The sequence below is a fragment of the Coregonus lavaretus genome, assembly GCF_964263955.1.
Source record: "Coregonus lavaretus genome assembly, chromosome: 1".
Lineage (NCBI taxonomy): Eukaryota > Metazoa > Chordata > Actinopteri > Salmoniformes > Salmonidae > Coregonus > Coregonus lavaretus.
In genome coordinates, this window is record NC_139988.1 from 53,442,566 (window position 1) to 53,470,470 (window position 27,905).

Here is a 27,905-nt window from a genome sequence, read left to right on the forward strand (position 1 = left end):
ATGTTGGCTCAGTACCAGGCAGAAGCTGACTGTCTCATCTTATTTGGCACGAGTTTGCCTGAATTGCAGGTAATTGTAATGTCAGAACGCCAAGGATGTAAATAGAACTGTGGCCATTGTTTTTAGGTTAAATTGACTTTTTTTTCCAGATATGCTAAGTGTTATTTTGAAGATGAAATAAAGCTCTTTATTGTATAACTCACCCATGCTTCCTGAGCCTCTATCCCTGTCACCCTGCATAGTGACATGCTAGCTACTAGTAGTCACTCAGGAAGTACTGTACAGCACTGAGTAGTGGGCTTGGAAAGGCAGCAAGGTAATAGGATTGCAGTAACATACTTTTGATTAACCTTATGGCCAACGTGTACTTTACATGTGCACAAAAATACATTTATGACGCCTGTAAGTGTTACTCATCAGATCTCTCACCTTGAGGCTAGTATACTGTGAAAACAGCAGCACAAACTATTTCCTCAGTGTCAAAAGAAAGTGACTACCATTACGCACAGTTAGAATTTAATGAGATGTTTGCTTTTTACACCTTTTACAGATTTGCATAAGACTTGCTCTCTACATTCATTACATTGGGTATCCCTTACATTAAATAATTGTCTGAGGCCTACATGTCTTTAAAGTGTTCTTGGGGGGGCGGATTAGGGGCTGATGTACGGATGTGAATAATACTTCACTAAACATCAGTCTCTCGTGACAGATTTCATTTTGGGGACAGATTAAACATTGGATTGTGTGGGTGGCTTTTTTAGCATGTGTTTGTGTCTCTGACTCGCAGCCCAATTCTGATCTTTTGCCCAGTTTTTGAAAAAAAACGCTTATCTGATTAGTCAAAAGACCAATTAGTGGAAAAAGATCAGAATTGGGCTGCCTGTGTAAACACAGCCTCAGTGTCACATGACATGAGACTCCCTTGACAAGAAGTTTAAACATGAATTCCTGGTTCCTTGGAATCATAATATAATATAATATGCCATATCATATGTTCCATGTAGCCTAACAATGGGGCAGAAGTAGAATATTCTGCGCCTGGTCCCACAGAGATACCAAAAAGTAGCCTATAAAGATGATTGTCGCACTATAATGCCACTAGAAAACCAGTTATGACACATTTGGGACACATTATTACCTGATCGTGCAGTAGGCCTGTGTGACGTCACAAAGCAACCAATGTCACAGTGACTATGGCAATTTTGATTTGTGTCATAACATCCTAAACTTCAACCTGGGTCACACAGCATTAGCTGGGTCATACAGTGTCAGCTTGTTGAAAAACGGATTGTTGGTGGAGCTGCTACTAGTAGCAGTCACAGTCTGATAGAGGGAGAAGCTGTAACTGGATCTCTGTTGAGTCACAGTCTGATAGAGGGAGAAGCTGTAACTGGATCTCTGTTGAGTCACAGTCTGATAGAGGGAGAAGCTGTAACTGGATCTCTGTTGAGTCACAGTCTGATAGAGGGAGAAGCTGTAACTGGATCTCTGTTGAGTCACAGTCTGATAGAGGGAGAAGCTGGAACTGGATCTCTGTTGGACAAACAGCAGACGGTGAAGTGCATACACACAGCACAGGGAAAACAATGGCCATAGGAAAAAAACACTTCCAAAGTTGGTGACATATCCCACAATGATGCATCATGCAGGACAGAGGAGAGGGTAAGCTTGAGACTATTCAGTGTTATTTCCATCTTTGTATAGATACTGTATTGGGTGATAAAAAATAAAACGTTTGTTTAGAGCAGAAATAGGCTGTGAAGTGAGATCATCTTTGCCCTCAGGAGGAGTTGGTTGTCATACGATATTATGTCTGTTAATACACTGAAGTTAGATTCAGTCTCTTGGCAAAGAAATACATTAGCTATAGGTATTTGTGACTAAAATGCAGAAATAAATTAAGTCTGTATTATTTTGTCACATAGACCTCAAAATACAGTCCATAAACAAGCTGTTCTTCTGTTTGGTCTTTCTTCCAGCTACAGGGCAATGAGAAAGGGGACCAGTGTGACAGAGGCGGCTGGTGGATGGGTACTTTACATTTACATTTACATTTACGTCATTTAGCAGACGCTCTTATCCAGAGCGACTTACAAATAGGTGCATTCACCTTATAGCCAGTGGGATAACCACTTTACAAGTAAATACTTTTATTTTTATTTTTATTTTTTTGTGAATTTATTTGTCTTTTTTGTTTCTTTTTTTATCTTTTTTTTTTGTGGGGGGGTGGGTTGGAGTAAAGGGGGGGGGGGGGGGGTAGAAGGATTACTTTATCCTATCCCAGGTATTCCTTAAAGAGGTGGGGTTTCAAATGTCTCCGGAAGGTGGTGAGTGACTCCGCTTTCCTGGCTTCGTGAGGGAGCTTGTTCCACCATTGGGGTGCCAGAGCAGCGAACAGTTTTGACTGGGCTGAGCGGGAACTATGCTTCCGCAGAGGTAGGGAAGCCAGCAGGCCAGAGGTGGATGAACGCAGTGCCCTCGTTTGGGTGTAGGGACTGATCAGAGCCTGAAGGTACGGAGGTGCCGTTCCCCTCACAGCTCCGTAGGCAAGCACCATGGTCTTGTAGCAGATGCGAGCTTCAACTGGAAGCCAGTGGAGTGTGCGGAGGAGCGGGGTGACGTGAGAGAACTTGGGAAGGTTGAACACCAGACGGGCTGCGGCATTCTGGATGAGTTGTAGGGGTTTAATGGCACAGGCAGGGAGCCCAGCCAACAGCGAGTTGCAGTAATCCAGACGGGAGATGACAAGTGCCTGGATTAGAACCTGTGCCGCTTCCTGTGTAAGGCAGGGTCGTACTCTCCGAATGTTGTAGAGCATGAACCTACAGGATCGGGTCACCGCCTTGATGTTAGCGGAGAACGACAGGGTGTTGTCCAGGGTCACGCCAAGGCTCTTCGCACTCTGGGAGGAGGACACAACGGAGTTGTCAACCGTGATGGCGAGATCATGGAACGGGCAGTCTTGCCGAGGTTCAGCTTGAGGTGGTGATCCGTCATCCATACTGATATGTCTGCCAGACATGCAGAGATGCGATTCGCCACCTGGTTATCAGAAGGGGGAAAGGAGAAGATTAGTTGTGTGTCGTCAGCGTAGCAATGATAGGAGAGGCCATGTGAGGATATGACAGAGCCAAGTGACTTGGTGTATAGCGAGAATAGGAGAGGGCCTAGAACTGAGCCCTGGGGGACACCAGTGGTGAGAGCACGCGGTGCGGAGACAGCTTCTCGCCACGCCACTTGGTAGGAGCGACCGGTCAGGTAGGACGCAATCCAAGAGTGAGCCGCGCCGGAGATGCCCAGCTCGGAGAGGGTGGAGAGGAGGATCTGATGGTTCACAGTATCAAAGGCAGCAGACAGGTCTAGAAGGACAAGAGCAGAGGAGAGAGAGTTAGCTTTAGCAGTGCGGAGAGCCTCTGTGACACAGAGAAGAGCAGTCTCAGTTGAATGACCAGTCTTGAAACCTGACTGGTTTGGATCAAGAAGGTCATTCTGAGAGAGATAGCAAGAGAGTTGGCTAAAGAAAGTAGATGTTTTCAGTGAGGGGAAAACAACTACAGTTGGTTTCAGTCACGCATCTTCACACAGTTCTACTATTAGGATGATGGAATTGTGTAGAAATTATGTAATATTAAAGGAGCTATCTGTAATATTTTTGCATTGTAATTTCAGAAAATGTCCTTAATACTGTATATCTACAGTAATAGTGGAATGATAGTGTTTCACAATATTCTTTCCCCAAAAACATTATTGGGGCCCACACAAAATTGCATTCTAATGGTGCAACCTTCAAATTGGTGAACAAAGGACGGACCATCTCTTGTTGTCAAATTGACTGGGGCCAGCAAATCTCTTGTTGTCAATTCAACAACGGACCAGTCAATTTGACAATAATATATTTGCTGGCCCCAGTCAATTTGACAACAAGAGACAGTTCATTTGTATATCTCCTTTTCCTTTCATTGTCATTCCCCCAGGAGACGCCCATTCCTGGGAGTTACCACATCCGGGACTTCATTGAGGAGGCTGGCCTGAACCCGGTCTGTAGGATGTATGGCTTTAAGGGTACGGGGAGAGACGCCCAGATTCAGATGCATAAGGGGGACCTGCTGCTACTGGGAGCCTGACTCCACCCAGGAGGCCCTCCAACGCCAGGCCTCCTACTCCTTTAAGAACTGCCCCTGGCCAAACAACTACACCCTGGGCATCCGCGACAAGGTGGGGAGAGGATGTCAAGAGGAGGGTGACAAAGGGAGGGGTCGTGGGGGGAGAGGAGATAGGGAGGTGAGGAGAAGGGGGTGTTATCAGCAGTAATTGATCTTCTAATAACACCGTTTTATTTGACATTATAACCTGAGAGTTTATATTGTCCATCTTTGTCCAAGGAATTGACCTTTCACCATGCCACTACAATGTGACCGAGAAACCAGTTCCAAAGATACGCTGCAACTAAACACTTGCGTAATCTATCATTATAATTTTTACACTGTTAAATCTGAATCACTGCAAGCAGACTGCCTCTGATTCATCTCCTTGATATTTGAATCATCCCTTGATATCTTTTTCCTGTGAGCTTTCATCTCTTCAAAACATGTACAAACAACAACCTGACCTCTCCATTCCAGCACCACACAACAGGTCTGGCCCACTGAGGTATAATAAGAACTAGAGACTGCCTCCAAGATGGCCGACCTTTGTTTTAAACATAATCTACTCACGTTCGCATACGCCATTTCGTGGTTGCTGCCGTCTTTCTTGCTGGGATTACTACACCTGCGCATTAACGCTCAGTGTACACTGGACAGACAAAACTATTGTGTGAACTCTGTCAGAGCACCTGGACAGCTAAACAAGCCAACTGTCACTTCCCCTAGCTAGCTGGTGTCATGAACTCAGAGCATGAATATAAAATGTTAATATCTTCGGCTGTGAGTGATGGATTTTTTTTGGGCTTTGGCGACAATAATTTTGGATGTTTTGTGTACAAAGGTGATGAATAAAGTGTCTTATTAGGAATGTTCAAATTTGAGTTCTCTATGGGGCCATCAATGGGAATTGTCTTTCTCGGCCGTGATTCAGTTAAACTGCAGTACCGAAGCAATACTGTAGGTGCAGTCAAAAGCGTGCTTCCAGACCAGAACCCTGGCCCCTAGGTCTGGCCTCTATTTATGCCAGTGGAGGCTGGTGGGAGGAGCTATAGGAGGACGGGCTCATTGTAATGGCTGGAATGGAATACATGGAACAGAGTCAAACGTGGTTTCATGTGTGATGTGTTTGATACCATTCCATTTATTCCATTCAAGCCATTACAATGAGCCCGTCCTCCTATAGCTTCTCCCACCAGCCTCCACTGATCTATGCCCTCTTCTCTACAGCACCTAATCTCCTCTCTCACCACTCCTCTCCTTGCAGACACGTGATGTTTCGTTCGGCAGTGCAGAGTGCCAACTTTCTGCCTGTGAGTATCTAGTCTTCACTGGCTATGACTAAAGCCCTTACACATTTCCTACGTGTTTCAGTCGGTTTGGTTATGACACCCATAACAGAGTCTGTTCTCTGACCGCATTTGATTCATATTACGGCACTGTGTTGATTGATGATTCAAGTTCGGTTGCACTGTGTGTGCTGCAGCAAGTGCATCCGTACTTGATAGATATTTGAGTAGTGTTGGCAGCTGTCTCATGTTGACAGAGAACGAAATGTGTTAAGAAATCTCAAGGGTGTCATTATTATGTAGTAGGGAGCTTTTTTCACTGTTAGTGGTGTGTCAGGGCTAGTCCAAGTTTATTGTCAAAGGTTAAAGAGCTCAACAAATCCCGTGGCGATTGTATTTGTGGCCACAGCCATTCAGACAGCTGTCTAGTTGATGAATTGAAGCAGGTTCGCCATATATCAGTGGGTCAAGGGTCACACAAGTCTTAATGTTTTACACTGAGAATATTCAGCCAGAGTCCCTATCAAACTCATTCAAATAGTCAACTGAGGATTTCTCTTGGATTCCTCTGCAGGCTAAGAATGTGAAATAGATTTTCACATATTCCCAGAGAAATATCCCCAGGGCTTACGGTGTTGCAAACCCTACAGAGGGGGATAGTTTTTTTATTCTGATTTGACTTCATTTCTTCGTTTCTTCTTCGTACTGACCAAAATGTGCCCCAGATTTGTTTTGTGTTTGTGCACTCAGAACCAAACAATTTTGGAGCCTTTATTTCCAATCTATTGTATTTTAATGACATTAACTCGATAGCCTAGCTGGGATTATCCAAATAAAATCTTTATTGTTTGGCCATGGCCTCTGAAGTTTTGTGGTTGAGGATAACAGCTTGGGGGATCTGCACTTTGTACACGTGGTGTATCCATGGAAATAGAGGTGGCGAGGAACTTCGCTGCAGCACACCCGTGATTAATGAAAGGTCAAAGGTTCAGCAGACATTTGCGGCATGGGCCAGTTATCTGTGCCACGCTGGGAGAATGTGGCACTCGCTCTAACAGCAGCAAAAAAGTAGGCCAGGCACCTTACACAGCGGCAGATCAGCAGGACAGCTCATCAGGACAGCTCATCACGGGGAGGCGAGAGTGCTTCGGTCCCCCGTGTCCTTTCTAAAATCTCCTGTGAAATACACCTGCATTAACACCTCCACCGCGGATCAGCTCCCCTGCGAGCTGACGGGCAGGTGGGGGATATGAAGTGAATTTGCCCAGCGGAATCAAATGGCACGTAATGATAGCTATAGCTAGCTAGTCTGAACCTCCCAGCTCGGGGACAGAGAAAGGCTCCTCCTAGAAGCTCCTTTTATTTTCTTCTCTTGTTCTTTGTACTATGAATCACCATATCAGGAGGGCTAGGGATGGATGGATTACTGGCTCAGCTTGGTCAAAGACATACAAATGTCCAGGAACAGGAAAGGTAGGAGAGGCTGTGGGCTATTTTCTGCTTATGGCCAACAGTATGTTTGGGCAGGGAAAAGGATAGCTGGAAGCCATTGAAATAAATGTTTTGAACCTCATGTAATTAATATACTGTATATGCTGTGGTTTAAGTATAAATAGCCATACAATTGGAACTGCCTCAATGATCCAACTTCACCATGTTTTGGCATTGAACGGTTGTATAAACCTGATTCATGGCAGTAAATAATCTTCAAGGCAACTATTCAACCTTGGTCCCTCTGAGCAGGTTTATTTGCCTTTGTGTGTGAGTTAGCCTACTGTAAGTAATGAATCAAATGGTTATTGTTTGTGTTCAGAGGGAGGGCCCTGCTCCTGAACACTACAATATGAGGACCGGCCCAACTAAAGGAGTCACGTGCTGTTTCAGATCCACTGTGCCCCGTCTTCACAGTGTACGCTCGGTGGGTGACACACGCACACACACACACACTTCATGTCATTTTGGATGGTTAATTGAGCCCCTTATAAAAATCTAAACAGAAACCGTAATTTTTGCAGCTGGTATGTTGTGAGCTATTCTCTCTCCCACAGTCATGATCAGTAAAGATCTAGCTAGCTGTGTTCTAGTGAGTGTGTGTGTCTTGTTTGACAGAGGACTGCAGAACCAGGGACCTATGAGCCTTCCTGGCAGATGGGTGACCTCATACCATTATTAAATACTTTTGTTTTGCCTAAATCAATTTTAGAGACACTAACCAGGGAAACCTAATTATATTAATCTGCATTGCAATGCTGGTTGACTAAGGGCTGGATTCAGGGCCGGTGCAAGAACGAATCAGTTGGACGGGCGTTTGATTTCCATAGGGGGGCATATTTTCTTCACGGGACCTCCTACATTTTTTCTATGGGTTTTATAGTAAAGACATGTAATTTAATTGTCAAAATGTATTACCTTTTAATGTGGCATGAATATTACCAGTCATGGTGTTTTCATCTGATTGTCAAACAAATCACTTTAAAAAGTAGGTTACTATCGCGCTTTTGTCCAAATTACTTCCAGTATCCGAACAGTGCACTGTGCACCTACCAACTTTTATTCACTAAAGCTTACCGTATGCGAAGTTGGTAGCCGATGTCTACACCCCTTCTTTGATGATTGGTAAACAGTAGTACTCCTAGGAGGAGTGGGAACATTAAGTGTTTGTTGTCATTCAACGAGAGATGACTAGTTTTCATGCACATTTTTTCACTTGAGAAATACTGGACCAAACATCTTAGTTAGATGTAAAATTGCGCTACTGAGACCTCGGCAGAAACGTGAAAATTAATGATAGATTTTGAGGAAGTGTTTCTGGCTCTGTTGTTGCTACAGTGGCTCAAGAGGGACAAACAACAGTAATATTGCACTTTTTTCTCGTTTTTCAAGTAAATGTCTTTAGAGAGTATGCGAGCACAGACGTTCGCTTTGTCTAGCCAAGTCCTGCTAGGAGCAAACCAAACCTATGTATGTGGACGCCTTTAGCAAATGGCCGAGACTATCTAACCTGAGAAAACTTCTGAGCGAGCGACACATCGCCCCTCTATCATACTATATGTAGCCCATCTATCTGATGGGTAAGCTTGGCGTCGGGTAAGCTTGGCTTTATACATAGCTTGGGCTTTGTCGAGTAAGGCTTAAACTATGTATTTAGATTGTAGTTAGGTATTGTAGGTAGTTATCGTGGGTGGTTGTATGTAATTATTGTAGGTTAGTATTGTATTCGGCTGTGCTGGGTGTAGCACGAAGCTAGCTAGCTAACCCACCACCTGGACTAGCTGGCGAGTAGCTATTAGCAACGGTATAGTTGTTTCACGCCTGAGAGTGCCTGTAATTACGCCAGCTGGCTGCCTACAATAATTACATACAATAATTGCCTACCATTCAGCTGTTTTCTAACCTCATTGTCTGAACCGTTAACATTAGGTAGCAAGTGGCTACTGTATTTGAAATTTAGCTAGCTTGTTGCTACCTGGATAGCTACTAGTAAACAATAGCTGGAACGACCGAGCGAACAGACGCGAACTGGCTGAGTCAATTCAGTGGCTAGCTTTGCACTTGGCTAGCTAACAGTAGCTGCTAGGGGTAAGTCATAACCTACATTTGTGTTTTTTTTTTTTACATATTGATAGCCCGAGTCGTTCAAGGAATTCGGGACATGGGTGACTAGTTAACGTTAGTTTGGCTCTCTCTGTGTGTTCGTGCCGTGAAAGGAGGGGTTCTTCTTTGTCTGAAAGCAATGGCTAGCTAGTTTGCTAACTATTCTAGCTAACTAACTGGCTGAATAAGTTGACGACGGACTCGCTCAAGCTGTCGGGACTAACCCACAACGTTAGACACGGACACGAACGATCTGCTTGCGTGTTGATACACTGGTGGTTTGTTGTGGCCGGCATGCTAGCTGGCTGTGGCGTCTTATGACGAGGTGCCCGGACGATTTTCACGGAATAATACTGCACCTAGTTAGCTAGCTGAATAAACTAAGTTAGTCTATTCCTAGAAAACATTGAACCGCTGTAGTTTACAACAATTATAGTTTCTGAGGTGGAAGTTGGGAGAGTTATATTTGGGGGTTGTGGTAAGGGAGGCCCCGCTCTCTCCTTTCCCAGATGTTTAGTTCATTTCATTCCGATCTCCTCTGCATTATTGTAGCCATCTGCTGCAGCCTGTCAACTATGCCTCTGCCTATCCCTGTTCTCTCCTCTCCGCACAGGCTACACAAACGCCTCACACCGCGTGGCTGCTGCCTCTCTAACCTGGTGGTCCCTGCACGCACCTCCCACGTGGAGTTCCAGGTCTCAGGCAGCCTCTGGAACTGCCGTTCTGCTGCCAACAAGGCAGAGTTCATCTCAGCCTATGCTACCCTCCAGTCCCTCGACTTCTTGGCGCTGACGGAAACATGGATTACCACTGAAAACACTGCTACTCCTGCTGCTCTCTCCTCGTCTGACCATGTGTTCTCGCATACCCCGAGAGCATCTGGTCAGCGGGGTGGTGGCACAGGAATCCTCATCTCTCCCAAGTGGACATTCTCAATTTTTCCCCTGACCCATCTGTCTATCTCCTCATTTGAATTCCATGCTGTCACAGTCACTAGCCCATTTAAGCTTAATATCCTTGTCATCTATCGCCCTCCAGGTTCCCTTGGAGAGTTCATCAATGAGCTTGACGCCTTGATAAGTTCCTTTCCTGAGGATGGCTCACCCCTCACAGTTCTGGGGGATTTCAACCTCCCTACGTCTACATTTGACTCATTTCTCTCTGCCTCCTTCGTTCCACTCCTCTCCTCTTTTGACCTCACCCTCTCACCGTCCCCCCCTACTCACAAGGCAGGCAATACGCTTGACCTCATCTTTACTAGATGCTGTTGTTCTACTAATCTCACTGCAACTCCCCTCCAAGTCTCCGACCACTACTTTGTATCCTTTTCTCTCTCCCTCTCCTCCAACACTACTCACTCTGCCCCTACACAGATGGTAATGCGCCGTCGCAACCTTCGCTCTCGCTCTCCCGCTACTCTCTCCTCTTCCATCCTATCATCTCTTCCCTCTGCTCAAACCTTCTCCCTCCAATCTCCTGATTCTGCCTCCTCAACCCTCCTCTCCTCCCTTTCTGCATCCTTTGACTCTCTATGTCCCCTATCCTTCCGGCCGGCTCGGTCCACCCCTCCAGCTCCGTGGCTTGATGACTCATTGCGAGCTCACAGAACAGAGCTCCGGGCAGCTGAGCGGAAATGGAAGAAAACTAGACTCCCTGCGGACCTGGCATTTTTTCACTCCCTCCTCTCTACATTTTCTTCATCTGTTTCTGCTGCTAAGGCCACTTTCTACCACTCTAAATTCCAAGCATCTGCCTCTAACCCTAGGAAGCTCTTTGCCACATTCTCCTCCCTGCTGAATCCCCCCCCCCCCCATCCTCCCTCTCTGTGGATGACTTCGTCAACCATTTTGAAAAGAAGGTTGACGACATCCGATCCTCATTTGTTAAGTCAAATGACACTGCTGGTCCTGCTCACACTGCCCTACCCAATACTTTGACTTCTTTCTCCCCTCTCTCTCCAGATAAAATCTTGCGACTTGTGACGGCAGGCCGCCCAACAACCTGCCCGCTTGACCCTATCCCCTCCTCTCTTCTCCAGACCATCTCCGGTGACCTTCTCCCTTACCTCACCTCGCTGATCAACTCATCCTTGACCGCTGGCTATGTCCCTTCCGTCTTCAAGAGAGCGAGAGTTGCACCCCTTCTCAAAAAACCAACACTCGATCCCTCTGATGTCAACAACTACAGACCAGTATCCCTTCTCTCTTTTCTCTCCAAAACTATTGAGCGTGCCGTCTTTAGCCAACTCTCTTGCTATCTCTCTCAGAATGACCTTCTTGATCCAAACCAGTCAGGTTTCAAGACTGGTCATTCAACTGAGACTGCTCTTCTCTGTGTCACGGAGGCTCTCCGCACTGCTAAAGCTAACTCTCTCTCCTCTGCTCTTGTCCTTCTAGACCTGTCTGCTGCCTTTAATACTGTGAACCATCAGATCCTCCTCTCCACCCTCTCCGAGCTGGGCATCTCCGGCGCGGCTCACTCTTGGATTGCGTCCTACCTGACCGGTCGCTCCTACCAAGTGGCGTGGCGAGAAGCTGTCTCCGCACCACGTGCTCTCACCACTGGTGTCCCCCAGGGCTCAGTTCTAGGCCCTCTCCTATTCTCGCTATACACCAAGTCACTTGGCTCTGTCATATCCTCACATGGCCTCTCCTATCATTGCTACGCTGACGACACACAACTAATCTTCTCCTTTCCCCCTTCTGATAACCAGGTGGCGAATCACATCTCTGCATGTCTGGCAGACATATCAGTATGGATGACGGATCACCACCTCAAGCTGAACCTTGGCAAGACGGAGCTGCTCTTCCTCCCGGGGAAGGACTGCCTGTTCCATGATCTCGCCATCACGGTTGACAACTCCGTTGTGTCCTCCTCCCAGAGTGCGAAGAGCCTTGGCGTGACCCTGGACAACACCCTGTCGTTCTCCACTAACATCAAGGCGGTGACCCGATCCTGTAGGTTCATGCTCTACAACATTCGGAGAGTACGACCCTGCCTTACACAGGAAGCGGCACAGGTCCTAATCCAGGCACTTGTCATCTCCCGTCTGGATTACTGCAACTCGCTGTTGGCTGGGCTCCCTGCCTGTGCCATTAAACCCCTACAACTCATCCAGAATGCCGCAGCCCGTCTGGTGTTCAACCTTCCCAAGTTCTCTCACGTCACCCCGCTCCTCCGCACACTCCACTGGCTTCCAGTTGAAGCTCGCATCTGCTACAAGACCATGGTGCTTGCCTACGGAGCTGTGAGGGGAACGGCACCTCTGTACCTTCAGGCTCTGATCAGTCCCTACACCCAAACGAGGGCATTGCGTTCATCCACCTCTGGCCTGCTGGCTCCCCTACCTCTGCGGAAGCATAGTTCCCGCTCAGCCCAGTCAAAACTGTTCGCTGCTCTGGCACCCCAATGGTGGAACAAGCTCCCTCACGACGCCAGGACAGCGGAGTCACTCACCACCTTCCGGAGACATTTGAAACCCCACCTCTGTAAGGAATACCTGGGATAGGATAAAGTAATCATTCTACCCCCCCCTTACCCCAACCCCCCCCCCCCCCCCCCAAATAAATAAAAATAAAAATAATAATAATAAATAAATAATAATAATTGTAAAGTGGTTATCCCACTGGCTATAAGGTGAATGCACCTATTTGTAAGAGCTTCTGCTAAATGACGTAAATCTCCCGAGTGGCGCAGTGGTCTAAGGCACTGCATCGCAGTGCTAGCTGTGCCACTAGAGATCCTGGTTCGAATCCAGGCTCTGTCGTAGCCGGCCGCGACCGGGAGACCCATGGGGCGGCGCACAATTGGCCCAGCGTCGTCCAGGGTAGGGGAGGGAATGGCCGGCAGGGATGTAGAGCATGGCGTTTGCAACGCCAGGGTTGTGGGTTCGATTCCCACGGGGGGCCAGTATGAAAAATAAAAAGATAATGTAAGTCGCTCTGGATAAGAGCGTCTGCTAAATGACGTAAATGTAAATGTAAATGTAATGCAGTCTGGCCAAAAAGAGTATGACATGCCAAACTTTTTTTTGGCCAGACAGCATTAGTTACATGGGCTACACATACTGACAGAGGTGTACTGTTTCACTTGCTCAGATGCTTTATCTGAGATTGATGCGTCTTTCTGTCTGCACGCGTCTCGGTCAAATAAATTAGCAATATTTAAGTATTTTATTTGTATGGGCAAGGAGGTACGGTAGGGCGGGCCCCCTAAGGCCCGGCCATAATGCCGGCCCCAGCTGGATTCAATCCATAGAGCCGAAAATCAGCGTTATAGCGTGATCGCGTTCGCGGAGACTGCATTCACGGTAAACGCTGCATATGTCGGCTCAATCGAAAATTATGTTTACATTTCAACTGCGCTACAACGTTGATCTTCGGCGCTACGGATTTAATCCAGACCTAAGTCCTTCTGCATACCCCACTCGCTCTCTCGCTCTCTCTCTGCTGGCAGCCTGTCATGCAGGCTGTTTTGCTTCCACACTATCTGTTCTGCTATGTACTCGTGAGTGGGGGGGGGGAATGCAGTTCAGTCATCACATACAGTAGCTTAGTGTGGCTTGCTGCACATTCAACATTAGAGGAGCAGCCAGTGTCAGACAATAAAAGGGCTATTCTTACTGTCAATGAGCAAAACAACCACATAGGACAGGTTACACTGGCATAGACCATAGCCTTGATGGGAATCAGACCTGTGGAGAGTAGGCCAAGTAGTTGTGGGGGTTTATACAACAGATAGTTTCGGTCCTGGATGCTGATTGGCTGAAACCACATTCTCATTATAGTCTTGATTGTGGGAATAAACAGAGAGAAAATACTCTCCTCTGTGCAGCTATGAGAGAAAAAAACAGGGAGGACATATTTTGAGACATCACTCTATGCATCTCACTAGTTCCATTTCACTGTATTGATGTCAGTTCACAATGTCTGTATTCTCACAACAATCGCAAATATATCCCTAATGTCATTATCTCAGCACATCAGTTTAAACCCCCCAACACTTCACTTACTTGACTTCAGCTAGCGACACATACAAGTGGCTCAAGTGGTTCAAGAGCTGGGCTCTTATTTCCGTTGTCATTATTTAGGAGACTAAGGAGCACACTTGGAGGATGACTGAAAGACATGCCTATTAGCATGCGCTACAAGCCTGGTACCATAAGTACTATGTGGTATCTGGGTATTTGTGGTGGATGCATCATTGCTCTAGGGTCTAGGCTGTGGTCAGGGGCACTATAGCCACTTGTAACCTAGTGGTTAGAGAAGCGGGCAAGCAACCGGAGGGTTGCGTGTTTAGATAAGAAAATCTGGTGCAGAGTGAGCTGGCCACCGGAGGGTTCCTGGCATTATCCTAGATACCATTGCCTGCTGTTGTGCCCTTGAGCAAGGCACCTAACCCCCTACAATTGCTCAGGGGCGCTGCACTGTGGCTGACCAATTGCTTCCAGTCCCTTGGGGTGTGTGTGTGTCTGGGGGTTGGGGTGTGAGCATAAAGACACATTCCGTTCTCTGACAATAAAGTAGGCTAGATCTTATCTTATAATCCTTCATGGTCAGTGGTCACCATAACAACACTCTGATCTGTAACATATGCCCCATAGTGACAATTTAGTACAGCCCTTCTCTTATGTCCTGCATCAATGAAAGACTGTCTCTGACTGACTCTCTCCCTCTCTCTCCTTGTCTCTTTCTATCTAGACCCGTTTATACCTGGTTCTAACATGTGTCCTGTGTCCTGATCTTGTCCACATTCTGATTGTGCCCACACTTTCGAACATGTGTCTACACATGGTGTAGTGGGCAGTAATATTTGACATGTGTATATACAATATATATGATATTATACAGTGGCTTGCGAAAGTATTCACCCCCCTTGGCATTTTTCCTATTTTGTTGCCTTACAACCTGGAATTAAAATGGATTTTTGGGGGGTTTGTATCATTTGAATTACACAACATGCCTACCACTTTGAAGATGCAAAATATTTTTTGGGGTGAAACAAACAACAAATAAGACAAAAAAAACAGAAAACTTGAGAGTGCGTAACTATTCACCCCCCTGCTTCACTGTGGGGATGGTGTTCTCGTGGTGATGAGAGGTTTTGGGTTTGCACCAGACATAGCGTTTTCCTTGATGGCCAAAAGGCTCACTTTGAGTCTAATCTGACCAGAGTACCTTATTCCATATGTTTGGGGAGTCTCCCACATGCCTTTTAGCAAACACCAAATGTGTTTGCTTTTTTTTTTTTAAAGCAATGGCTTTTTTCTGGCCACTCTTCCATAAAGCCCAGCTCTGTGGAGTGTACAGCTTAAAGTGGTCCTATGGACAGATACTCCAATCTCCGATGTGGAGCTTTGCAGCTCCTTCAGGGTTATCGTTGGTCTCTTTGTTGCCTCTCTGATTAATGCCCTTCTTGCCTGGTCCGTGAGTTTTGCTGGGCGGCCGGTTTGTTGTGGTGCCATATTCTTTCCATTTTTAATAATGGATTTAATGGTGCTCTGTGGGATGTTCAAAGTTTCGGATATTGTTTTATAACCCAAGCCTGATCTGTACTTCTCCACAACTTTGTCCCTGACCTGTTTGGAAAGCTCCTTGGTCTTCATGGTGCCGCTTGCTTGGTGGTGCCCCTTGCTTAGTGGTGTTGCAGACACTGGGGCCTTTCAGAACAGGTGTATATATACACTGAGATCATGTGACAGATCATGTGACACTTAGATTGCACACAGGTGGACTTTATTTAACTAATTATGTGACTTCTGAAGGTAATTGGTTGCACCAGATCTTATTTAGGGGCTTCATAGCAAAGGGGGTGAATACATACAGTTGAAGTCGGAAGTTTACATATACCTTAGCCAAATACATTTAAACTCAGTTTTTCATAATTCTTGACATTTAATCCTAGTAGAAATTCCCTGTCTTAGGTCAGTTAGGATCACCACTTTATTTTAAGAATGTGAAATGTCAGAATAATAGTAGAGATAATTATTTATTTCAGCTTTTATTTCTTTCATCACATTCCCAGTGGGTCAGAAGTTTACATACACTCAATTAGTATTTGGTAGCATTGCCTTTAAATTGTTTAACTTGGGTCAAACGTTTCGGGTAGCCTTCCACAAGCTTCCCACAATAAGTTGGGTGAATTTTGGCCCATTCCTCCTGACAGAGCTGGTGTAACTGAGTCAGGTTTGTAGGCCTCCTTGCTCGCACACACTTTTTCAGTTCTGCCCACACATTTTCTATAGGATTGAGGACAGGGCTTTGTGATGGCCACTCCAATACCTTGACTTTGTTGTCTTTGGAAGTATGCTTGAGGTCATTGTCCATTTGGAAGACCCATTTGCGACAAAGCTTTAACTTCCTGACTGATGTTTTGAGATGTTGCTTCAATATATCCACATCATTTTCCTTCCTCATGATGCCATCTATTTTGTGAAGTGCACCAGTCCCTCCTGCAGCAAAGCACCCCCACAGCATGATGCTGCCACCCCCGCGCTTCACGGTTGGGATGGTGTTCTTCGGCTTGCAAGCAACCTCCTTTTTCCTCCAAACATAACGATGGTCATTGTGGGCAAACAGTTCTATTTTTGTTTCATCAGACCAGAGGACATTTCTCCAAAAAGTACGATCTTTGTCCCCATGTGCAGTTGCAAACCGTAGTCTGTCTTTTTTATGGTGGTTTTGGAGCAGTGGCTTCTTCCTTGCTGAGCGGTATGACGGCTGCATGGTCCCATGGTGTTTATACTTGCATACTATTGTTTGTACAGATGAACGTGGTACCTTCAGGCGTTTGGAAATTGCTCCCAAGGATGAACCAGACTTGTGGAGGTCTACAATTTTTTTTCTGAGGTCTTGGCTGATTTCCTTTGATTTTCCCATGATGTCAAGCAAAGAGGCACTGAGTTTGAAGGTAGGCCTTGAAATACATCCACAGGTACACCTCCAATTGACTCAAATGATGTCAATTAGCCTATTAGAAGCTTCTAACGCCATGACATCATTTTCTGGAATTTCCCGAGCTGTTTAAAGGCACCATCAACTTAGTGTATGAAAACTTGAGGTGAATACATCTGTCTGTAAACAATTGTTGGAAAAATTACTTGTGTCATGCACAAAGTAGATGTCCTAACCGACTTGCCAAAACTATAGTTTGTTAACAAGAAATTTGTGGAGTGGTTGAAAAATTAGTTTTAATGACTCCAACCTAGGTGTATGTAAACTTCCGACTTCAAGTGTATGTACGCACCACTTTTCCGTTATTTTTTTTTGGAATTTTTTGAAACAAGTTATTTTTTTCACTTCACGAATTTGGACTATTTTGTGTATGTCCATTACATGAAATCCAAATAAAAATCAATTTAAATTACAGGTTGTAATCCAACAAAATAGGAAAAACGCCAAGGGGGATTAATACTTTTGCAAGGCACTGTAAATACTTCACATGCGATACTCATAATAAGACTAAGCAATTAGCCAATTCAAATGTTTATCTGACTCCATAAGATAAATAGCAATATGCAAGAGACTATAGTTGAGTTAAATTAATAGGCAATGACGAAATGTCTGAGAATGGAACTCTAAATACAAGTGTATTTAATTACTTCGTAAAATGAATGATAACATTATACAAGGCATAACCTTAAGTTACAAAGCATTAACAAGCATTACAAGGCATTATTGAGAGAGAGACAAAGAAACCATGGCTTGTGCCATGGACCATAGCTCATGGGAGAGGGAGAGAAAGAGTGTAGGTATCTCACTACAGCAAGTCAGTAACAAATAAGAGAAAGAGCAATGAATCTAAGACCCTTTTATAAGCATCTGAGTTGTTTGGATTCAAAAATGGAGTTGTTGATCAATAGTATTACTGTAAGATATCAGACCTACATGATGTAACCTCTGCTTCTCAGAAGTGAGACAATTGGGGTTGTAGAGATAAGAATGCTAACTTCCACGGCCTCCCAAGTGGCGCAGCGGTCTAAGGCACTGCATCGCAGTGTTGCGGCGTCACTACAGCCTGGGGTTCGATCTCAGACTGTGTCTCAACCGGCTGGGACTGGGAGTCGCATAGGGCGGCGCACAATTGGCCCAGTGTCATCTGGGTTAGGGGAGGGTTTGGCCAGGGGAGCTTTACTTGGCTCATCACACTCTAGCAACTCCTTGTGGCGGGCCAGGTGCCTGCAGGCTGACTTCGGTCGTCAGTTGAACAGTGTTTCCTCCGACACATTGGTACGGCTGGCTTCCGGGTTAAGCGAGCGGGTGTTATGGAGCGCGGTTTGGCGGGTCATGTTTCGGAGGACGCATGACTCGACCTTCGCCTCTCCCAAGCATGTTGGGGAGTTGCAGCGATGAGACAAGATCGTAATATCACGAAATAGTGGAGAAAAAGGGGGTAAAATTGCAAAAATAAATACAAATAAATGCTGACTTCCTAAGACAACACAGAGGAACTTCTTCAGCTGGGCTGCACTACAATGGCGTTAACGTGGGTCTCCTATCTGTCCACTGTGTCTGCATTGTGGCCAGATTTCCTGGTCCCTCCCTGTATGCACATTATTTGACAGATATTCTTTCAAAATAATATTTAATTATTTATTTTTAAAAACATTGATGCCATAAGTCAATGGTGCCACATGTCTATGATTTCAGAAGGCAATATAATGATGATTTAAATTATTTCACTGTCCAGATCCGTCTACACTTGTAAGATATCCAGACACAATGGGTTAATGACTACCACTTGAAGTGATCAGGAAGATCTTTGTCACGAATTCTGCCGAGACTGCTCCTCCTCCTTGCTCGGGCAGCCTTCGGCGTTCGTCATTCCCGGAGTACTAGCTGCCACCGTTGAATGTTTCGATGTTCGTTTGGTTGGGTCTGTCTGTTACACCTGTGTCCGTTTGGGTCTGATTATGTGCCCTATAAGTTTCCTGTGTTGTTTTCGTTAGTTTGTGTGTTCTTTTCCGCCTGTCCGTTGGTGTCACCTGTGCAGTACTCTGGACTTAGTTTATTGTGAAGCACTGTGTTGCGTTGTCGCTCGCCTCCTTGTTTTGAGGTCCTTTATTTTGTATTGTTTATACAGTTAGTAAAGTCTTGTTTGACTCAGCCTATGCGTCCTGCGTCTGACTCCTCAACCGCATCCACATCAACACTGACAGAATAACACACCCGCTATGGAGTCAGCAGGAGCAGCGGCGGCACCCAAGTCGCTGGAGGAACGGTTCAGCGATCAAGACACCATGATCCGGCAACTTGGGGCCGCCATGAACGAGGTGTCCAACACTCTGCGCCGTTTGGTCACCGGAGAGGTGCCCACACCTTCGCACACCTTACCATCACCATCGGCCAGTCCTCCTCTCCCAGCACCGGAACCCAGTGGCATTCGGCTCTCGCTCCCGAGGGCATATGATGGTACCGCAGCCGGGTGTCAGGGGTTCCTCCTGCAGGTGGAACTCTACCTGGCCACCATACACCCGGCGCCCTCGGGATACGAGAGCGTCTCCGCCCTCATCTCCCGTCTCTCCGGCAAGGCGTTGGAGTGGGCCAACGCCGAATGGAGGGGAATAGACGCCGCCACCATCACCTACGCGGAGTTCTCCCGCCGCTTCAGGGCAGTGTTTGATCATCCACCTGAGGGGAAGGCGGCGGGGGAGCGTCTGTTCCACCTCTGACAGGGGAAGAGGAGTGCACAGGAGTTCGCCCTGGAGTTCCGGACTCTAGCGGCGGATGCGGGGTGGAATGAGAGGGCCCTCATCGACCACTATCGATGCAACCTACGAGAGGACGTTCGTCGTGAGCTGGCCTGCAGGGACACCAACCTATCCTTCGACCAGTTGGTGGACATTTCCATCCGTCTCGACACCCTGCTGGCTACCCGCGGACGTCCCGAATGGGGGTCGTCCATTCCATCCTCCAGCACCTCCGAGCCGATTCCCATGGAGCTTGGGGGTGCTGGCGCTAGGGAGAGGAGGAGAGAGAACCCGAGGGGGGCCGTCCCCTGCACCAACTGTGGCCGTGGAGGGCACACTGCGGCTAGGTGCTGGGGAGGGTCTCCTGGGAGAGGGGACAACAGGTCACGCACTGGGGAGTCATTTCAGGTGAGTAGGCGCCCCACTTACCCAGAGCTCTCTGTTGGTCACCTGTGTATACCTGTGAGATTTCCACAGGTGGCACCTCATTCCCAGCATAAGGCGCTAGTAGATTCAGGCGCAGCTGGGAATTTTGTTGATCGTGAATTTTGTTCTAGGTTAGGAATTCCCCTTCGGCCGGTGGAAGCCCCCTTCCCTGTTCATGCCCTAGACAGCCGGCCGCTGGGGTCGGGATTGATTAGAGAAGTCACAGCACCACTTAAGATGACTACGCAAGGGGGTCATGAGGAGATCATTCAGTTTTATCTGATCGACTCTCCTGCGTATCCCGTGGTGCTGGGGCTTCCCTGGTTAAGCGCCCATGATCCTACCATTGTGTGGCAACAGAGGGCTCTTATGGAGTGGTCTGCCCAGTGTGTAGGGAGATGTCTAGGTGTTTCCGTAGGGGCAACCTCGGTGGAGAGTCTGAACCAAGTGCCCGCAATGCGCATTCCCCCTGAATATGAGGATTTAGCACTTGTGTTCAGCAAGACTAGGGCAACACGGTTGCCACCTCATAGACAGGGGGATTGTGCGATAGATCTCCAAACAGGAGCGGCACTTCCGCGGAGTCGTGTGTATCCCCTGTCTCAAGAGGAGACAGCGGCTATGGAGACTTACATAGCCGAGTCCTTGGAACAGGGATACATACGGTCCTCCACTTCCCCGGTTTCCTCGAGTTTCTTCTTTGTGAAGAAGAAGGACGGGGGTTTGCGCCCGTGTATTGATTACCGTAGTCTCAATCAGATCACGGTTAAGTACAGTTATCCTCTTCCTCTGATTGCGACTATGACTGAATCATTACGCGGAGCGCGGTTCTTCACAAAGTTGGATCTCAGGAGCGCGTACAATCTGGTGCGCATTAGGGAGGGAGATGAATGGAAAACAGCATTTAGCACCACCTCGGGTCATTACGAGTATCTCGTCATGCCATACGGGTTAATGAATGCTCCTTCAGTCGTCCAATCCTTTGTGGACGAGATTTTCCGGGACATGCATGGGCAGGGTGTGGTAGTGTACATCGACGACATCCTAGTGTACTCTTCTACACGAGCCGAGCATGTAGCCCTGGTGCGCCGAGTGTTGAGGAGGCTGTTGGAGCATGACTTGTATGTCAAGGCAGAGAAATGCTTGTTTTTCCAGGAGTCCATCTCCTTTTTGGGTTATCGATTGTCCGCGTCTGGTGTGAAGATAGAGGTTGACCGTGTGTCTGCCGTGCGTAATTGGCAAACTCCAACCACTGTAAAAGAGGTGCAGCAGTTTTTGGGTTTTGCTAATTACTACCGGAGGTTTATCCGGGGCTTTGGACAGGTGGCAGCTCCCATTACGTCCCTGCTGAAGGGGGGCCCGGTGCGTTTGCAGTGGTCAGCTGAAGCGGACAGGGCATTTGTTAAACTGAAGAACCTGTTCACTTCGGCTCCGGTGCTGGCGCATCCATTCCAAGTTGAGGTAGACGCGTCAGAGGCCGGTATTGGGGCAGTTCTGTCGCAACGGTCCGGCACGCCACCTAAACTCCGCCCCTGTGCGTTCTATTCTAAGAAGCTCAGCCCGGCGGAGCGTAATTATGACGTAGGGGACAGGGAGCTGTTAGCCGTGGTTCAGGCCCTAAAGGTGTGGAGGCATTGGCTTGAGGGGGCTCAACACCCTTTCTGATTCTGACTGACCACCGTAACCTGGAGTACATCCGGGCAACTAGGAGATGAAACCCTCGTCAGGCTAGGTGGAACATGTTCCTGACCCGGTTTGTTTTTAAGATCACGTACATCCCAGGGTCCCAGAACGGTAAGGCAGACGCCCTGTCCCGGCGGTATGACACAGAGGAGAGGTCCATTGAGCCTACTCCCATACTGCCGGAGTCTTGTCTGGTGGCTCCGGTGGTGTGGGAGGTCGATGCGGAGATCGAGCGGGCGTTACGTACCGACCCTACTCCCCCAGAGTGTCCTGTGGGGCGGACGTACGTTCCGCTCGAGGTTCGTGATCGCCTTATTTATTGGGCTCATACATCACCCTCCTCTGGACATCCAGGTATTGGCCGGACAGTGCACTGCCTTAGCGTGAAATACTGGTGGCCAACGTTAGCTAGGGATGTGAGGGTTTACGTCTCCTCCTGCTCGGTGTGCGCCCAGTGTAAGGCGCCTAGACACCTGCCCAGGGGGAAGTTACATCCCCTGCCCGTTCCACAACGACCATGATCCCACCTCTCGGTGGATTTTGTGACCGACCTTCACCCCTCCCAGGGGAATACCACCATTTTGGTCGTTGTGGATCGGTTTTCCAAGGCCTGTCGTCTCCTCCCAATGCCGGGTCTCCCTACTGCCCTACAGACCGCTGAGGCCCTATTTACCCACGTCTTCCGGCACTATGGGGTTCCCGAGGATATAGTGTCTGACCGAGGTCCCCAGTACACCTCCAGAGTCTGGGGGGCGTTCATGGAACGCTTGGGGGTCTCGGTGAGCCTTACCTCGGGTTACCACCCAGAGAGCAATGGGCAGGTAGAACGAGTCAACCAGGATGTGGGTAGGTTTCTGAGGTCCTATTGCCAGGGCCGGCCGGAGGAGTGGTCAAGGTATATCCCCTGGGCAGAGATGGCACAGAACTCTCTCCGCCACTCCTCCACCAATCTAACCCCTTTCCAGTGTGTGTTAGGGTATCAGCCGGTTCTGGCACCATGGCACCAGAGCCAGATCGAGGCTCCTGCGGTGGATGAGTGGATTCGGCGCTCGGAGGAGACGTGGAACGCTGCACATGTCCATCTGCAGCGGGCCATCCGTCGACAGAAGGCGAGCGCCGATCGCCACCGCAGTGAGGGACCGGTGTACGCACCGGGAGATCGAGTCTGGCTCTCGACTCGAAACCTGCCCCTCCGCCTGCCCTGCCGGAAGCTGGGTCGGCGGTTTGTGGGGCCTTTTAAAGTCCTGAGGAGATTGAACGAGGTGTGTTACAGGTTACAACTGCCTATTGATTATAAGAATATTAACCCCTCGTTCCATGTGTCTCTTCTCAGGCCGGTGGTAGCTGGTCCACTCCAGGAAGGTGAGATAGGAGAGACCCCTCCGCCACCACTGGACATCGAGGGAGCTCCGGCGTACACGGTCAGGACCATCTTGGACTCGAGACGTCGGATGGGGGGTCTCCAGTATCTCGTGGAGTGGGAGGGGTATGGCCCGGAGGAACTGTGCTGGGTGCCTAGGAGGGATATCCTAGATCCATCCCTCCTGACTGAGTTCCACTGTGGTCATCCCACGCGCCCGGCTCCGCGTCCTCCTGGTCGTCCCCGAGGCCGGGGTCGGCGCACGGCTGGAGCCGCGCGTCAAGGGGGGGGTACTGTCACGAATTCTGCCGAGACTGCTCCTCCTCCTTGCTCGGGCAGGCTTCGGCGTTCGTCGTCCCCGGAGTACTAGCTGCCACCGTTGAATGTTTCGATGTTCGTTTGGTTGGGTCTGTCTGTTACACCTGTGTCCGTTTGGGTCTGATTATGTGCCCTATAAGTTTCCTGTGTTGTTTTCGTTAGTTTGTGTGTTATTTTCTGCCTGTCCGTTGGTGTCACCTGTGCAGTACTCTGGACTTAGTTTATTGTGACGCACTGTGTTGCGTTGTCGCTCGCCTCCTTGTTTTGAGGTCCTTCATTTTGTTTTGTTTATACAGTTAGTAAAGTCTTGTTTGACTCAGCCTATGCGTCCTGCGTTTGACTCCTCAACCGCATCCACATCAACACTGACAATCTTATCACAGTCAGATCACAATGTGTCTTTTGATTGTCTACACCTGTCTAAAAATGTGGGCACAATTAGAATGTGGACAAGATCAGGACGAAGGATGCATGCTAGAACCACATATACATGTGGCTAGTGAGAAAAGCATAACATCTGATTGACCCAGGATATACCTTCTCTCCAAAAAAGCAGAATAAATTACTCTTAAAAAAGGCAAAGCACGCACTGAGGCTACTGGCCTACATGTTATTATAAGACCATTTGGTTCTATTGTCTATTAATTGCGTGACATTTTGTGATATCGAAAAGCAAAGGGAAAGAGATAAGCTTGTTTAATTGATCACCTCCTTCTAAACTCCATGTAAAATCCTTTTCAGGATGGTGACAGTTGGGTCAACTGCAGCCAAGGTTTATTGCAGGATTAAGTCACTCACTTTCATTAGAAGGCCAACTAGGCAGAACAGGCAACTTAAACATTACCTTTTGCATTTCCGTGACCTTTTGATTTCCGGAATGGCTAAATGAATTCAGGAGAATATTGGGAGGGACCAAGCCATGATAGTGGATGTTGATGACTGCACAACGCCAAACGAGCAAAAACAACCTTTGTTTATTGACAATGCATTGAACCAAGATGGCTGCCCGGCCTAAACTTGCTTTTTTAGGGTGAAAGAGGTCGAGGTGTCAAGGATCAGGGCTGTACAGCAGATCTCCTATTTGGAGGCGGTGAAGTGAGTCGAAGGGCAAGAGGCCACAGTGCTGAATAAGATATGGCGGTGGATGCACCGCAACCCGCTACAAATGTTTTCAGTCAATCAAGTGATCTGGATACACTCATTGTGAAGAAGGTGGATTTTGTAGCATTTATAGCCACAGTTATTAATTGTACTGCACAAGTGTCCAAGAAGTTGGACATCATTGTATCTGCAGCCGGACAATTTTGGGGACTCTAAGACGGCAGACGGTACTGCAAGGACTACGGTCACCAGAAAATGTCCCGCCCTTACAGGATCCTTCTGAGCCTGTGTAGGGACCTGATTAGAATTTTTGATTTTAACAGAAAAGCAGGTTGAGTTTGCTTAGTTTAACTTTGCTTTAACTTTGGAGTGCTGTTCACTTATGTCCTCTCCGGCAGGGTCATATCCACTCCCATCGCCACCGACACCACTGTGTTGACAGCTGGCTAAAGAATTCAGAAGGCAGCATGACACCAAGGCGGGTGACCAGGTATCTTTTTTCCATGTCATTAACAGCTGTGATAGGCCGACATTACAGCTCTATTAAATGACATATAAAAGTTTAATAAGGTTGAATAGGCTGCTGTTAGTGAAACAAGGGGTAATTGTTTATCCTGTAAGGGTGCTGGCATGATGTTTGGCACATGGACGAGGACCACGGCTGTTTGAGGGCGATCAGGTGAGTCGGATTGGTGAAATACAAACCGGGGGCAAGGTTGGTGATAGCTCTACTGCTGTAACTCATTTACACTAACTGGCTAACCTCATAAACATTATCAAGGAGAATGAGTTACAATTGGAAATCTGCCTCTTCAATGGCTGCCGCTTTTATGTGTCAACATTGTTAGGTCGCCGGTTCCTTTGCTGATCGTTAAAGGGATATAACCATGTAGGTTTATGTGAAAACCCACACCAATGACCTGCCATAATTGCCCTCCTGGCCTGAAGTTATCACCTTGTTCTGAAATTCTGGTTGCCACACATAATCTATTGTTAGCATCCACTCTATTAACTTCCCTCTGCCCTACAATAACCCCCTGGAGTTTGGCAGTCTCATATGGTTGCTCCTTTTTTGTCCTGAATACCACCTCACATACAGTACTGTACAGGGCTAATCATAGCACCTGTACACAGCCCATCTGAAATTAGCCCACCCAACTACCTCATCCCCATATTGTTATTTATTTTGCTCATTTGCACCCCAGTATCTCTATTTGCACATCATCTCTTGCACATCTATCATTCCAGTGTTAATACTAATTGTAATTATTTTGCACTATGGCCTATTTATTGCCTTACCTCCATAACTTGTTACATTTGAACACACTTTATATATATTTTCTGTTGTATTTTTGACTTTATGTTTGTTTTACCCCATATGTAACTCTGTGCTGTTGTTTTTATCGCACTGCTTTGCTTTATCTTGGCCAGGTCGCAGTTGTAAATGACAACTTGTTCTCAACTGGCTTACCTGGTTAAATAAAGGTAAAAAAAAGAAAAAAAAGAAAAAAAGAAATAGAATGACTAGAACGGGTTCGTTCCATGAAGGTTGAACCCGCAGCCACATTGAGTACCCTTGAGGGTACAGTCAAATTGCAGAGTTCTGGGGGTCTTTACCTGTTCTAGTAATTCAATTTCTATGGGGCCAAAACTCTTGGCAAGCTTTATATGAAACGATAGTACAGTTTTCTAAAATGTTGGTATCACAAGTATCATAACGGTTTGTTACCGTGGTAGCGGTATACCGTGCAACACTACTTTGGGCACTATTATGTCCCCCCCCCCCAGTCAGTCCAGTTGTTCCCCACTGAGACACAACAACCACATCGATCACACTGTGTGTCAGTGTGTGTGTGTGTGTGGGGGGGGGGGGGGTGCAGGCAGGCTGTCATAGGGGTGTAACTGGGCCCAGACACCTGACCCCTCTCTCAGCCCCACAGTGCTCAGCATGAGTGACCTGGGACCTGGCAGCCCAGCCACCTCGGAGGGTAACAAGAGAACCCTGCCAGGTCCACCTCACATCACCATGATGCTGCCACACAGCAGACACAGACACTGGGATCCACCTATACATAGGGGAGAATAAAGAGCAACGTACAATATTAAGAGACAATTAAGTCTATCCTGGGATATATAGGGCACAAGTCTACAACACACATACAGTTGAAGTCGGAAATTTACATACACTTAGGTTGGAGTCATTAAAACTCGTTTTTCAACCACTCCACAAATTTCTTGTTAACAAACTATAGTTTTGGCAAGTCGGTTAGGACATCTACTTTGAGCATGACACAAGTCATTTTTCCAACAATTGTTTACAAACTGATTATTTCACTTATAAATCACGGTATCACAATTCCAGTGAGTCAGAAGTTTACATACACTAAGTTGACTGTGCCTTTAAACAGCTTGGAAAATTCATGATTTTAGAAGCTTCTGATAGGCTAATCGACATCATTTGAGTCAATTGGAGGTGTACCTGTGGATGTATTTCAAGGCCTACCTTCAAACTCAGTGCCTCTTTGCTTGACATCATGGGAAAATCAAAAGAAATCAGCCAAGACCTCAGAAAAAAATGTGTAGACCTCCACAAGTCTGGTTCATCCTTGTGAGCAATTTCCAAACGCCTGAAGGTACCACGTTCATCTGTACAAACAATAGTACGCAAGTATAAACACCATGGGACCACGCAGCCGTCATACCGCTCAGGAAGGAGACACGTTCTGTCTCCTAGAGATGAACGTACTTTGGTGCGAAAAGTGCAAATCAATCCCAGAACAACAGCAAAGGACCTTGTGAAGATGCTGGAGGAAACAGGTACAAAAGTATCTATATCCACAGTAAAACAAGTCCTATATCGACATAACCTGAAAGGCCGCTCAGCAAGGAAGAAGCCACTGCTCCAAAACTGCCATAAAAAAGCCAGACTACGGTTTGCAACTGCACATGGGGACAAAGATCATACTTTTTGGAGAAATGTCCTCTGGTCTGATGAAACAAAAATAGAACTGTTTGGCCATAATGACCATCGTTATGTTTGGAGGAAAAAGGGGAAACTTGCAAGCCGAAGAACACCATCCCAACCATGAAGCACGGGGGTGGCAGCATCATGCTGTGGGGGTGCTTTGCTGCAGGAGGGAATGGTGCACTTCACAAAATAGATGGCATCATGAGAAAGGAAAATTATGTGGATATATTGAAGCAACATCTCAAGACATCAGTCAGGAAGTTAAAGCTTGGTTGCAAATGGGTCTTCCAAATGGATAATGACCCAAAGCATACTTCCAAAGTTGTGGTAAAAT

At 47.1% G+C, this 27,905-nt stretch overlaps 1 pseudogene across 1 annotated transcript; it reads left to right on the top strand.

The window, feature by feature from the left end:
* Positions 1-26,689, top strand: LOC311133478 (protein STPG4-like; annotated as a pseudogene). The gene is made up of 9 exons: positions 1-69; positions 1,600-1,665; positions 1,989-2,045; positions 3,978-4,243; positions 4,386-4,449; positions 5,413-5,458; positions 7,248-7,352; positions 7,544-7,586; positions 26,544-26,689. The product of its transcript is annotated as a protein STPG4-like (transcript).
* Positions 26,690-27,905: the final 1,216 nt, after the last annotated feature.